Source organism: Cervus canadensis, chromosome 2, assembly GCF_019320065.1.
Source record: "Cervus canadensis isolate Bull #8, Minnesota chromosome 2, ASM1932006v1, whole genome shotgun sequence".
In the NCBI taxonomy this organism is placed as follows: Eukaryota; Metazoa; Chordata; class Mammalia; order Artiodactyla; family Cervidae; genus Cervus; species Cervus canadensis.
Window position 1 is genome coordinate 86202672 of NC_057387.1, and position 15862 is coordinate 86218533.

The window sequence follows — 15862 nt, forward strand, 5'->3', positions numbered from 1 at the left end:
CGAGGGGAGGATGAGGGAGTGGGGACAAGGCAGGCTGCAGACTGGGTGGGAGATGCTCTCTCTGCTGGAAGCCTGCCCAAGGGGCTAAGCAGAAGGGAACTGCTGCTGACTGAGAGCTGATCCTGGCTGGGTGCTCTGCTGGTGTCCTCTGGGGCTTCCCAGGTAGCACCGTGGTAAAGAATCTGCCTGCCAATGCAGGAGACACAGAAGATGTGGTTTCAATTCCTGGGTCACAAAGATCCCCAAAGAAGGAAACAGCAACCCACTCCAGTATTCTTGCCTGTAAAATCCCATGGACAGAGGAGCGTGGCAGGTTACAGTCCATGGGGTTGAAAAGACTCAGATACAACTGAGCACGTACACACACAATTCATCACCCCAACAACACAGCAAGGCAGCTTTCGCTACTGTCCTTTTAACAAGATTAAAATTAGAACATCAAATTATTTGCCCAAAATCTACACAGCTACTAAAAGTCAGACAAAGGTCTGTGTAGTCAAAGCTATGGTTTTTAAAGTAGTCACGGACAGATGTGAGAGTTGGACCATAAAGAAGGCTGAGCGCTGAAGAATTGATGCTTTTGAATTGTGGTGCTGGAGAAGATGCTTGAGAGTCCTTTGGACAGCAAGGATATCAAACCAGTCAATTCTAAAGGAAATCAATCCTGAATATTCATTGGAAGGACTGATGCTGAAGTTGAAACTGCAGTATTTTGGTTATCTGATGCGAACAGCTGATTCATTGGAAAAGTCCCTGATCCTGGGAAAGATTCAAGGCAAAAGAAGAAGAGGGTGGCAGAGAATGAGATAATTAGATAGCATCACTGACTCAAAGGACATGAATCTGAGCAAACTCCAGGAGATAATGAAGGACAGGAAAGTCTGGCATGTTGCAGTCCATGGCATTTCAAAAAGTCAGACACAACTTAACGACTGAACAACAGCAAAAAGGCAGACACAGATTCAGGCCCAAGTTCATCATCCTCTGAAAAATATTCATTCATTCATTCATTCATTCTCCCAACAAAAGTGTATAGAGGGCCTACAATATGCCAGGTCCTGTACCAGACACCAGAGATACAAGTCAGACATATTCCCTGCCCTTTTTCAGGAGAGACCAACAATACCAACTTCATAAATGAGCAAGATAATTCCATTTGGTGATAAATTGTAGCAGGGATTATCAAAATATAGCCCAGGGCCCTAGTCTCATCTATGGTCTGTGTTTACATCAAACTGCTAGCTAAGAATGGTTTTGAGATTTTTAAGGGTTATAAAGAAAGCAAAGGAGAACAGGAAACAGAGATGGCGCATGCCCCATAAAGCCTAAAACATTCACTATATAGTCCTATGCAAAATCGCCAACCCCTGGAAGAGAGAAAGCCTGGAGGGGCTACCTTGGCAGTGAGCAGGGAAGGCCTCCCAGTGATAGTGACTTTGAACTGAGACCTAGTGATGGAAAAGAATCACCAGATGAAGAGATCCAGGGAGAGAGAACAGCAAGTGAATGCAGAAGCCCTGGGGTAGAAATAAGCTTATCAGTTTCAAGAAACAAACAGAGGGCCAACGTTGTTCAGGCACAGGAAATGAGAGGAGAAGGGGTATCAGGTAAGCTCATGGAGAGAAGCAGGGAACAGGTCCTGCCAGGCTTTCTGGCTCAAGACTGAGAGTGTCCTCTCCACTCAACCTTGCTTCTGGTATGGCAAAGTCAAATGCAAATCCAGCAGGCGTCAGGATGCTCAGGGTCCAATCTAGTGGCCCAAGCACAGTAATAAGAACCCAGGGACCATGAGTCGGACACAGCTTCCAGGGGATGTGATCATCCAGTGGTCAGAGGGTACCAGGGAGATGATCCAGGCTGAACCAGGCTGCAGAAGCTTGGCAGGCTACCAGGACCCTTGCCAAACAAGCTGCCACCCAAGAGGGCCTTGAACTCCAACAGAAAATAAAGGGATTAAAAATCAAGAGCCAAGGATGAGTGATGATCTGCCGAGGATGGTGCTGAAAACAGTGACTTCTCAAGCCTTTGGCTACCCAGGCCTCACCACTGCACATCAAATGCTGGAACCTTGGCCACATGACTTACACTGGCCCCTCCCACCCTCACTACTCCCTCTTCTGGTCAGCAAGGTTCAGGAAACAGGAGGAGTCAACTAGAGAGAGAATGGCAACAGTGGTTTCTTCTGGAAGGAGCCCGTGAAGTGGATGCTGGTAGGACTGTGCAGAAAGTGAGTGTGTTCGGTTGATGGCTGGCGCACATGTGGTCCTGGCATCATGCAAGCACTGCAGGGGACTGAACTCGCGCTAAGTTCTCTGACCAAGGGGAATGAGAGAGGCGATCATCAGTGTCCATCGCTGTAACAGTTTGTACTTTGGCCACCGCTTAGTTTAAAATGGCTCTGCTCCTAAGCATGTCCCCAGGCAACGTGTGTTTTGTAATTTGATTTTTCTTCAAAACAACTTTTATTGGGTTTTTTTCCTTTTTAATAAAGGCAACACATGTTCCTTTCAGAAAAATCAGGAAATATACAGATACCAAAATGAAGAAAAGAAAAACACTTATCCATCTACTCAGATACAGCCATTGTTAACGTACCTTGAAGTCAATTTTTCTAGGCTTTTCTTTGTGCATATATAATTTATCAAGTAAATGTAACCCAAATATCCTCCAGGTCTTACCAGGTGTGGGGGGGTCAACTCAGGTAGATGAATAGTCACCCTGCTGACTTGATAGCTTATACCTGCCTGTCACCAGGCCCCTGGACTTCTTTCCGAGGTTCCTCCCCGCTCAGTATCCCTGGACATCTTCAAGAGTGTCCCACACAGCCTCCCAAGCCAGTTCACACCTTTGTCAGTGCCTGCCACTGCCCGCACCCACGTCACCTTGTTGCTGCTCCTCACAGGCCAGTGCCCTGAGTTGCTCCCCCAGCTGAATTTCAGCAGTAAGAGGGACACAACACACATATGCTCTTAGAACCTTTTTTTTCACTTGTTAATATATTACGTATTTCAGTACGTATGCTTCTACATGGGGCTTCCCAGGTGGCACTAGTGGTAAAGAACCTGCCTGGCCATGCAGGAGACATAAGAGATGCAGGTTCAATCCCTGGGTCAGGAAGATCCCCTGGAGGAAGGCATGGCAACCCACTCCAGTATTCTTGCCTGGACAACGGAGCCTGATGGGCTACATGGGGTCACACAGAGTTGGACACAACTGAAGCGACTTAGCAACATGCTTCTACACCATGTTTAATGGTGGCATAGTATTCTATTATATGCATTTAGCTTAATTTCTGTTAACAAACCCTATTATAGACACAAAGATGTGGCCAACCCAATATTAAAAATAAAATTGAGAAACCTTACTTTTAAGTGAAAAACTCCTTGGCAAAAATTCCTTATCAACCTTCAAGCTTCAGAGGAAATTCTCTTGGTCAACTATTAAATTCAACTGGGATGAAGCATTTGTTAACGTGTCCTGCACCACAGTATGCTCTACACTGAACTATCCTGAAGGAGGATGTAGAGATTAAGTGAAGGCAGTCTGCACCCTGAATGAGCTCACAGTCTCCTGAGAGACAGGCCTGAGACAGAAATGACCTGATGGGAGGCAGAGCGCATGCTCCTGGTAGAGGATGGCTGCGAGGAGTGTGCTTCAGAACATCATGGCCCGGCATCTGTTCTGCCTTGGATTCAAGGAGGAGGTAGCACTTCACCTGGGCCTGGATGATAGCTGTGATTTTATTCAGGAGGGAGGAAAAAGACAAAGTAAGCGAGGAAATGAGTTGGTCAAAGCTGAGGTGTGGAAACAGTGAGGGACAGGGTTTGGCAAGAACAGGGAGGAGTCTGACTCTGGAGAACAGAGAGCAATGAAAGAGAGAGAGTGATAGAAACAAGTCTTGAAAAATAAACCAGTCATGAAGCAATGTGGAGCCATTGATGATATCAAGGTCAGGAGGGGCAGAATGGGAAATTAAAGAGGAAAACTCAGCTTTGAGGTGGTAGTCCTTAAAACATTCTCCCCCAAATAAAATTTTTCCTCTGTGTCATTATTCTTATGTCAAATACTATCATCATTTAAGTGTAGAAAATTATACTAAATACATTTTTATAATCCTAAAACTGACCATGTTGATTTTGATCTACAACAATGCTAAAAAATAAAATTCTATACCTACAATCTACCCAATAATCTCAGTGGTTATTTTTCCTCATAGAAAAGTCCTGAATATTGCAGTCTCTGTTAAGACAGAAGTGCTCCTGGTGGTACGGGTACACTCACCTTCCTTTTTACTCTCACACCTCAGGGCCTTTGCAACTGCTATTGCCAGAGCCTGGAATTATTTTTCCTTTTCCACTTCACCTACCAATCCCAATATACTTTTCAGATTTCATTTCAAACTTCACTCTTCCTAACCCTCCAAATGTGGGCTGGGTCTCCCTACGCTACATTCTTGGGATAGCCGGTCCTTCTTTTTAGCATTTATCATGATTAAAATTGAATAGTTTAATGGTGCACTCAAGCCCATGTGTTTAAACTCAGGAGGTCAAGGCCAATATCTCCCACTTGAATGTAAGCTCCACGAGGGCAGGGATTATATCCTTGCACATAGAAGATACTGTTAGGTGTTTCTCAAGTGAATGAGTATCGCTCATAATCTATGTGTCCAAAAATTATTGATAATTTCAAGATTTTAAAAAATGTATTTTCTCAGAACAACAGCCAGGTAAAATTTTATAGCAATCATGTCTTTTATTTGTATTTGTCTTTTCATAATAACCCACCTACTTCTAGAAAGGATTTAAAGGAAATTTGCGTAAAAGACTATGAGGCTGTCACGGCTAACGCCATAGCAGGCAGCCTAGATTAGGAGTAGGCCTGGTTTCCCGGGGTAACATAATTATCAGGCCTCCTGGAGCCAGCCAATCAACATATGCCTAGCCAGAAGAAAGGGAACCTATCAGGGGAAAGCTGAAAGCCCCACGTAGGGCCAACAAAAATTACCTTGCAACTGTGTAACCAATCCGCTTACGCCAACTACCCACTGTGTAACCAATCCGATTGTGCCAACTACCTGCTGCTTATTTTGACCTAATAAATACCCAAGAGAACTGGGGCTCGGGGGCCTTTTGTCCTCACATACCTGGTGAGGGCGGGAGGCCCTGGCTCGAGTCAGTAATAAATTCCCCTATTGCAAGTTGCATTGTTTCGAGGAGTCTTCTTTCCCGACCGGGGACTCGGACTACAGGCAGAACAAAGACAAAGTTGTGAAGATATTAAAACTCAAATGGGTGGGTCCATACTTGATTGACAAAGTGATTTAAATCCACAACCTCAATACCTTCTGAAAAACTATGGGAGGAATTTTTGTGGGGTGGGGCTTGTCATCCCCAATTAGATGGGGAAACTAAGGCTCAGAGAAGTGAATGAACATGCTCACCTCACAAAACCAAGTAGAACAAAAAGAGGCTTTTCTAGGGCAAGAAAACTAGAAGTTACTGCTTTCTACTGCCCCTTGTTGGTGTGAAGAGGAAAGAGCAAGGCTCTCTGGGTTTGCTAAAGAAGCCAGCCCTGCATTCCTGCGGGGGGGTCACTAGTGCTAAGCAACCTGGTAAGACTCCCCAACCAGCTCCTGTGACCTTTCATCTCCCCAACTTTCCACTTGGCCAGATTCTCGGGATGCCTAATTGCTCCAATTTACACAGGTGGCACTAATAGTAAAGAACCCTCCTGCCAATGCAGGAGACAGAAGAGACACAGGTTGGATTCCTGGATCAGGAAGAATCCCTAGAGGAGGGCATGGCAACCCACTCCAGTATTCCTGCCTGGAGAATCCTATGGACAGAGGAGCCTGGAAAGCTACAGTCCATAGGGTTGCAAAGAGTTGGACATGACTGAAGTGACTTAGCACACACAGACTTGCAACCAGAATCCAAGAATCAGATTGATGGCCTTCAGAGTCCAGACTGGCTGGCTGGGCAGGCTGTGTGGTCTCACGTCAGTCAATGCTTCAAGACCTACCCTCTGAGAGGTGATCTCTGAGCCAGGTGAACATATCCCAGCTGTGTGTCTTCATTCCCCTGGCCTCAGTTTCCTTCTCCTCAATAAAACCAGGATGCACGTGGCTTTACTAGGACATTGTGACACTGAAACTCAATTCAAAGGTAGGCATATAGAAAACATTTGCTTCCCTTGCTTCCCTCTATGTTTTTGCTGGCAGTTTCGGCAGTGCCTGAAGTATCTATCACTCTCCTACCCCATGCTTTGGCCGGAGCTTTGGAGCCTGTTTCCAGGTGGTGAAGTCGCTGGATGCTGAGCCAGGGGGATGAGTAACTGCCGCTCTCTCCAGCTGAACTTTTCTCATACAGGTGTCCGGAGCAAGGCAGCCCAGGCTCCTCTGCCCAATCCAGAATCAGGCCATTACACCTCATGTGCTATGAGGCAACAGAGCAAGCGCAGCCAATCATGGCTATAAATCCAGGGCGTTTATAAAGTCTTTGTGCACCTCTAAACTCAAATAACCTCGAGTCCCACAGGACTGAAGGAAACAAGTTACAATTGTTGTTTGTTCACCAAAACCTCATTCTTCAGAGGAACAAGGAGCCAGGACACAGGTGTCACTCAGTAAATTGCCCAGCAGCACCTGGGGAATGGTTGCAAGGTGGGGTGAAAAACTGATCAGATAATGAGCTGGAGGAGAGAGCAGGGCTTGAAGCAAAGAAATCAGCCTGGATAGGGCAGGAACCCAGAAGATTCCTTCTCTCTGTGCCATTTGCAAATGTGCACATTCAGAGTGATTTACTTTAATGTTTCATGAGGAGGGGGCCAGGGCTGGCTCAACTCCAGATCCAGGTGGTCACTAAAAGTAAGCCACCGGTTCAGAGTTGTGGGACAAATTGTCTTCTCAGTGAAGGCAGAGAAGTACAAGGTGGGCATCCAGCTAACAGAGCCAACATAGCAAGGGTGGGAGTGGGCTGGGGCTCATAGAGCTCACCCCAGATACCAGCAAGCCACTCAGACTCAGAGACGCCCCTCCTGCTAGACAGGTCCTGCACAGCTGGTCCTGCACAGGCTTGGCTCAGAAGGGATGGTGACATTAGAGAAGAAAAGCATTTTGAGACTATGTCTGAGACAAAAGCAACCTCTTCACTTCAAAAACATAAACAGCAAAACAAAACAATGACCAAAAAAGAATAAGTTGAGGCCAAGAGTGAAGAAAGTCATTGGCTGATCTCGCCATCCATTTGATGGCTATCAGTCATGCTGGAGGGGCTTCCCAGTACGGCAGTGGTTAAGTATCTGCCTGTCAGTGCAGGGTTTGATCCCTGGGATGGGAAGATCCCAGAGAAGGAAATGGGAAACCACGCCAGTGTTCTTGCCTGGGAAAACCCATGGACAGAAGAGCCTGGCGCTCTACAGTTCAGTTCAGTTCAGTTCAGTTCAGTCGCTCAGTCAGGTCCGACTGTTTGCGACCCCATGAATCGCAACACGCCAGGCCTCCCTGTCCATCACCAACTCCCAGAGTTCACCCAAACCCATGTCCATCGAATTGGTGATGCCATCCAACCATCTCATCCTCTGTCGTCCGCTTCTCCTCCTGCCCTTCAATCTTTTGCAGCATCAGGGTCTTTTCAAATGAGTCAGTTCTTCACATCAGGTGGCCAAAGTATTGGATTTTCAGCTTCAACATCAGTCCTTCCAATGAACACCCAGGACTGATCTCCTTTAGGATGGACTGGTTGGATCTCCTTGCAGCCCAAGGGACTCTCAAGGGTCTTCTCCAACACCACACTTCAAAAGCATCAATTCTTCGGCGCTCAGCTTTCTTTATAGTCCAACTCTCACATCCATACATGACCACTGGAAAAACCATAGCCTTGACTAGACAGACCTTTGTTGGCAAAGTAATGTCTCTGCTTTTTAATATGCTATCTAGGTTGGTCATCACTTTCCTTCCAAGGAGTCAGTGTCTTTTAATTTCATGGCTGTAATCACCATCTGCAGTGATTTTTGGAGCCCCCAAAAATAAAGTCTGACACTGTTTCCACTGTCTCCTCATCTATTTACCATGAAGTGATAGGACCAGATGCCATGATCTTAGTTTTCTGAATGTTGAGTTTTAAGCCAACTTTTTCACTCTCCTCTTTCACTTTCATCAAGAGGCTCTTTAGTTCTTCTTCACTTTCTGCCATAAGTTGTGGTGTCATCTGCATATCTGAGGTTATTGATATTTCTCCCAGCAATCTTGATTCCAGCTTGTGCTTCATCCAGCCCAGCATTTCTCATGATGTACTCCACATATAAGTTAAATAAGCAGGGTGACAATATACAGCCTTTACATACTCCTTTTCCTATTTGGAACCAGTCTGTTGTTCCATGTCCAGTTCTAACTGTTGCTTCCTGACCTATATACAGGTTTCTCAAGAGGCAGGTCAGGTGGTCTGGTATTCCCATCTCTTTCAGAATTTTCCACAGTTTGTTGTGATCCACACAGTCAAAGGCTTTGGCATAGTCAATAAAGCAGAAATAGATGTTTTTCTGGAACTCTCTTGCTTTTTTTGATGATCCAGCGGATGTTTGCAATTTGATCTCTGGTTCCTCTGCCTTTTCTAAAACCAGCTTAAATATCTGGAAGTTCACAGTTCACGTATTGCTGAAGCCTGGCTTGGAGAGGGCTACAGTTCATTAGGTGGCAAACACAACTTAGCAACTAAACAATACCAACAAGTCATGCTGAAAGTACATGCAGGCCTCTTGAGTGACAATTTACTATGCCATTTACTTGAGCTATTGACACATAAGAATAGAATTGAAGAGTTGTAAGGACTTATCTAATCCTATGATGGAGAACATGTGGCCTGTGTGATACCAACTGCCTCCCACTCACAGGCTTTCTTCTGCTTCAGTGGCTTTTCCAAACCCCTTCTGCTGGGACTCCCTCCTTGGCTTTCTTTTAAAACAAAGACCGGAACCTAGAAGAAAAGCTCTTCTACACTAAAGATATAAAGATAGAACTGTTGCAGGAAGGAGGACTCCTTCCACCCAAGAGTGGGTTCTTATCTAACACTCAGAAATGAATTGTTTGAGGAGATATGTGCTGCCAAAGCACCAGTTCTTACCAAAGCAAGAACTAACAGGCCATCACCAACTGGAAGAATTTGGGAAAGGTCAAAAGGAAATACCACATGTCTACCATCTCCCAGAATCCTCACTGGAATCCATTTTGGCTGAACAATGCAAGCACCACCAGGATAGACCCTGAGTCAGAATGATTGACCAGAAACATCCTGGATACTAATCCTATCATCATGGGCTTCTCAGGTGGCCCTAGTGGTAAAGAACACATCTGCCAATGCAGGAGACTTAAGAGATGTGGGTTTGATCCCTGGGTCAGGAAGATCCCCTAGAGGAGGGCATGGCAATCCACTCCAGTATTCTTGCCTGGAGAATCCCCATTGACAGAGGAGCCTGGTGGGCTACAGTCCATAGGGTCGCAAAGTCAGACATGACTGAAGTAACTGAGCATGTGCTGACAAAGCAAGAGACGTCATTAGGAAGTGGTACCCGGGCAGAGAGCAGGAGGGTAAGGGAAACCAGGACTGCTCTCCATGTGGCTCGAAGTCTCCAGTTTTATGGTGATAGGATTTGTTTATAGGTTGTCTCTCTTGGACTGCACTCCCTTGGACTGCAAGGAAATCCAACCAATCAATCCTAAAGAAAATAAGTCCTGAGTATTCATTGGAAGGACTGATGCTGAAGCTGAAACTCCAATACTTTGGCCACCTGATGTGAAGAACTGACTTATTGGAAAAGACCCTGATGCTGGGAAAGATTGAAAGCAGGAGGAGAAGGGGACGACAGAGGATGAGATGGTTGGATGGCATCACCAATGCAATGGATATGAGTTTGAGTAGGCTCCAGGAGTTGGTGATGGACAGGGAAGCCTGGTGTGCTACAGTCCATGGGATCACAGAGTTGGACATGACTGAGTGACTGAACTGAACTAAACACAGGACTGGGGGAAATAGACCTCACTTTTAAAGGGTGTACACAAAACCTCACACATACTGGGACCCAGGGCAAAAGAAGTAATTCAATAGGCGCCTGGGCCAGACATACCCGGTCTTAGAGAGTCTCTTGGAAAGGTGTGGGGAGGGGTGCACAGCTACAGCTTACCCTGGGGACTAAGACACTGGTAGCAGACATATTTTGGAACATTCAACCATGTAAACACTCCTGGTTAATGACATACTGGCTCTAACACCAAGACCTGGCCCCACACGACAGCCGACAAGTGCCAGTGCTGGAATGCTTCAAACTAACCAACTAACTAGGCAGGGACACAGCCCCACCCATCAGCAGACAGGCTGCCTGAAGACTGAAGAGCCCATAGCTACCTCTAGACATGCCCCTAGACCTGGCCTTGCCCACCTGAGGGTCAAGACCCAGCTCCACCAGTGGGAAAGCACCAGCACCTCACACAAGGAAGCCAGCACAAGACTCTAGACCAGCCTCACCCACCAAGGGACAGGCATGAGAAGCAAGAAAGCTATGACCCCATAACAAAGGCCAGACTCTACCCTGGGACCAGCTGGACCATGGCCTTGCCCACTGACATGCCAACACAACCTTTGGGACACCGCAAACCCCATACCCCACTGTGGCAGAAACTGTCCCCCCAACCCCACTCTATGAACAATCTGAAATGAGCTCTGGGATCCTGGGCCCTGCAGCCAGACTCCAGGAACCAATTGCCTGTTGGTTCTAACTAACTGGCACTATCTACAGGACCTGGCTTCACCAGCTGCCAGTGTGTGGGCAACAGCCTCAGAGTCTTCAGGACCCTGACTATGCCCCAAAGTGAGCCAGCACTAGCCCAGGACCCTCTAGGACTCCATAATCAGCCACCTCATGATCAGCTCTGCTAAACATCAGGCAACAGCATCTGCACCAGGCAAGACCTAGCAACCAACCAGGCTAGGAGCCAACCAAGCCTACCAGACCGCACATATAGTCAACCCACCACAACAGAAGAACCCATGCAGCGCTTATAGGGGGAACCCCTAGAGCATACAGCTTGGGTGACAAGAGGGGAATACACTGCTGGGATGCATAGGATGTCTCCTACAGAAGGCCACTCATCCAAGGTTGAGAAATGTAACTAAGATGCCACATACATAAAAACATAAATGGCAACTTAGATGACATGAGGTGGCAGAGGAATAAGGTAAAACCCCAGAGGAAGAACTAAGTGGGACAGAGGTAAGCAAGCTATCTGAGAAAGAACTCAGTGTAATGATTGAAAAGATGATCAAAGAGCTTGGCAAGAGAAAGATGTACAAAGAACGAAGATTAAAGTTTTTAACAAAAAGTTAGAAAATATAAAGAACAGTCAAACAGAATTCAAGCAGAATTGCTCTCTGTATAAAGAACAGTCAAACAGAATTACTCTCTATATTTTCTAACTCTATGTTAAAAACTTGTACACAATAACTGAAATTAAAAATACACCAGAAGGGTACAGTAGAAACTAGTACAACATTGTAAAGCAATCATACTCCAATAAAAATTCGTTTTAAAAAACACACCAAATGGAATCAGTATTAAGCTAAATGATACAGAAGAATGGATCAGTGAGCTAGAAGACAGAGTAGTGGAAATCACTACCACTGAAAAGAGAAAAGAAAAAGAATGATAAGAACTGAAGACAGTTTAAGAAAACTCTAGGACAAAATGTCAAGTGCACTAATATTTGCATTGTAGGAGCTTCAGAAGGAGGAGAAAGGGGAAATACTTGAAAAGATAAGAGCTGAAAATTTCCCTAACCTGAGAAAGGAAATAGTCACCCAAGTCCGGGCGGCAAGCAAAGAGAGCCCCATACAAGATTAACCCAAGGAGGAGCACGCCAGGACACAGTGTAATCAAAATGACAATTTAAGATGTAGTGTAATCAAAACAATTTAGGATGATGTGAAAGTGAAAGTTGCTCAGTCATGACCAACTCTTTGTGACCCCATGGACTATACATGGAAATCTCCAGGCAAGAATACTGGAGTGGGCAGCCATTCCCTTCTCCAGGGGATCTTCCCAACCCAGGGTTTGGTCTCCCTCATCGCAGGCGGATTCTTTACCAGCTGAACCACAAGGGGAGCCCAAGAATACTGGAGTGGGTAACCTATCCCTTCTCCAGGGGATCTTCCCAATCCAGGAATTGAACCAGCATCTCCTGCATTGCAGGCGGATTCTTTACCAACTGAGCTATCAGGGGGAAAGCACCAAGAGGAAAGCAACAAATAACATACATGGGAACTCCCATAAGTCTATCAGCTGATTTTTCAGCAGAAACTCTGCAGGCCAGAAGGGAGTAGCACAATGTATTTAAAGTGATAAAAGGGAAAAACCAACATCTAAGAATGACTTGCCTGGTGGCTCAGACTGTAAAGCGTCTGCCTACAATGCGGGAGACCCAAGTTCAATCCCTGGGTTGGGAAGATCTCCTGGAGAAGAAAATGGCAACCCACTCCAGTATTCTTGCCATGGAAAATCCCATGGACGGAGGAGCCTACAGTCCATGAGGTCTCAAAGAGTCAGACACGACTGAGCGACTTCACTTCACTTCACTTCAAGAATACTCTACCCAGCAAGGCTCTCATTCTGATTTGATGGAGAAATCAAAAGCTTTACAGACAAGACAGAATGTACCTCCTCATGCGATAAAGTCTAGTTGGGGCTGTTAATCACAGTGCTCTGCCCCCTGGCACAAGACTGAAAACACACGACCCAGGACTAAAGTACTCTCTCTCCCGGCCAGATCTTTTGGTTTGGATATGGACAAATTACCAAACCTATCCAATCAGAAGCCACTCAGGACTTTTCTACCAAGGTTAAATAGAAAGATGCCTCTTTCCCTCAAGGTTGCTAAGTTAGAAGCATCCACATGTCTGGGACTGCCAGCAACCACATTGCCCACCCAATAAAAAGAGCCTTTGTGGGAAAAGCAACCAACCAAAATCAGGCAGAGCCAAGAGACGGAGAGGGAAGAGCTTCAACAACTTGTGTGCCCTTCCTTGGGTCTCAGGCAGTTCTCCCTGCGAGAAACCCTGTTAGTGAGCCAATACATTCTCTTTTTATTTATAGCAGTTCCATGTGGATTTCTGTCACTTGCTGTCCTGAGTAATATCACTCACCACTTACAAAGCTCTTTATTGTTGAGCCCAGACATAGTCTCATACTTTTTCTCAACATGATGCCTCACAGAGTTGCCATGTTTATGTGATACAATCAAATGGCCTTCCCAGAGTCTAATCTAATGCTTTCATTTGGCAAATGAAGAAACAGAAATCCAGAGAAGGAGAAGCATTTCTCAAGCCCAGCTAATAACAGAGCCTAGTTCATGCCCAGTGGGTGCTGGATATTACTTGATATCAACCCATTTTACAGTTTAAAGACCAGCTGCCAAAAGTTGAATAAAAGCTCATGAAAATCTCTGCACCTTTGGTCAGCATTTAGACCCTCCCTACTGCACATTCCCCAGTCCCTTAGCTGTATGCCTTCACAGGCTTGAAGTTTCCTAGGATTTCAGTGTGAGATTTTGTGTGCCCTCTAAGATTACAGTTTTGAATGGGACTCTGGAGAAAGCTATTTAAAAGCATAAAGAGAGGTCCATTTTACTTCTACATTCCTCTATCAGGAAGACCAGTTCTCTGAGAGGTCCTTTTCTAATGTTCACTTATTTCTCTGGTTTCTTCACACCTCATAGTCTCAGCACTGAATCTTTTTATGCCAGAGGTGGTATGACCAGAAGTTAAAATTTCCCCTCCTTTAATTCAGGTGCTATATTTCTTTCAGTACAACCTAACAAATCATTAGCTTTTGGAGCAACCGCATGATTCACTGTGAAGAATCAAAAAGCGGGGAGAAAAAAGCAATTGAAAGAATTTTTAGCCTGAAAATGAGAGTACTTGGGGAAAGTACACTGTGTTTTTAAAGGATTACCATGACTCAGGAAAATTAGATTTCTGTAGAATCCAAAGGGAAGAATAGGAGTGAATGGGCATAACCTACAAGGAGACAGATGTATAGATCCAGAAACGGAGGCTCAGAGAGAGTGAGTGACTCACTGCAGTCACACAACACATTGTTTATCAGATAAGAATGTCAACTAAGACCTCTTAAAGGTTCAAACATCCTGAGAAAGCTAAGCAAGACAAAACCTGGTTCAAATCCAGTTTCCACTACTTTCTCCCTTGGGCAAGAAGCCCCTGAAGTTCTCTGAATCTCTTTAACCATAAATAGGGCTTCAAATGTTGAGGTTCCAAAATCAAATGACAGAATGTGGATAACAGGTCTGCCATGGTAAAGTTTAGCCACTACTGGCACTCAAAAAAAAATTCTTATTCCTCTCATCTTTCTTCTTTTTACCTCACTATATCGCCATCTCTTTTCCTGCAATGTGAACAGCACAGGGTCCAATCAAACACAGTGTCCATAGTGGGATTTTCTTACTCTAATCAAAAGGGCAATTCTATTGAATTCACTGAATGCCAGGTAGCACAGTGATAAAGAGTCTGCCTGCAAAGCAGGATACCTGGGTTCAGTCCCTGGGTTGGGAAGATCTTCTGGCGTAGGGAATGGCAACCCACTTCAAAACTCTTGCCTTGAAAATTCCATGGACAGAGGAGCCTGGTGGGCTGCAGTCCATGAGGTCACAAAGAGTCAGACATGACTGAGCTCCCACGCACATCCGTCCATCTATATTTAACTCAACCCAGGTCAGTGGAAGGTCAGTGCCCAGAGAGAATCTGGCAAGACTGATGGATATGGAAGATGATGCTTCCACCTCTCCCAGAACCTTGCTGGCCCCCTCTTTGAGCACCTTGTCCATCACTTCCCCAGCAAAAGCAACTGCCTGCTCCTTTCTCTTGCCCAAGCTGGTGTTCCATTTTGCCTCAGCCATTCCAAACTGAGTTCCCAGAATGCACTTTTCCAAGTGTCCAACTTCCAAATCTTTACTTCTGCTATTCCCTCTACCTGGTATTTTCCTCTGTTTTTCCCATTCATTCTTCACATTTTATGTGACTATACATTATCCTTGCAGAAAGCTTTCCCCGGAGCTTCCAGGGTTGGCAGTCTTGGTTTTGTTTGTTTAAAGTAAATTGAATCATCAAGTACAAAAGACTCAACAAAACCTCTTTTCATCATCATTGCCAGCCTCATTATCACTGGCTAGAGTGTAGTCTGCATTTGGGTAGAGCTAGAATAAAGTTTTGGGTGCTGGCATGGCAACCAAAGGAGTGAGCATAGCGTGGTGGTTTCCTTACTTTTTTAAAGCAGTCAGGACACTAATAGGGAAGTAAGACTGACCAGTCCAGAAGGCTGACACAGTGGCTTCTATTCCTTTAGTAAATATACCAGTAGTCAGGGGGTGAGGAGGACCTCGTTAGGACTGATATATAAACTGCAATGAAGAAAGTAAAAGTGTAAAGTTGCTCAGTTGTGTCTGACTCTTTGTGACCCCATAGGCTGAAGCCTGCTGGGCTCCTCTGTCCATGGAGTACTCCAGGCAAGAATACTGGAGTGGGTAGTCATTCTCTTCTTCAGGGGATCATCCCAACCCAGGGATAGAACCAGAGTCTTCTCTATTGCAGGCAGATTCTTAACTGTCTCAGTCATGAGGGGAGCCCATAAAACCTAATACCCTTGACCTTACTGACAAGGCGTGGAACTGCTAAGGAGCTAGAATATTTTTTCTCCTCTGACCTGCCTCCAGAAGGATGTTCAGTGAATAGAAGGTCAGGACCACAGAGAACAACATTGTAATCATTCAAATGTTCCCTGTCATCAGCCTTCCCCCTAAAGATAT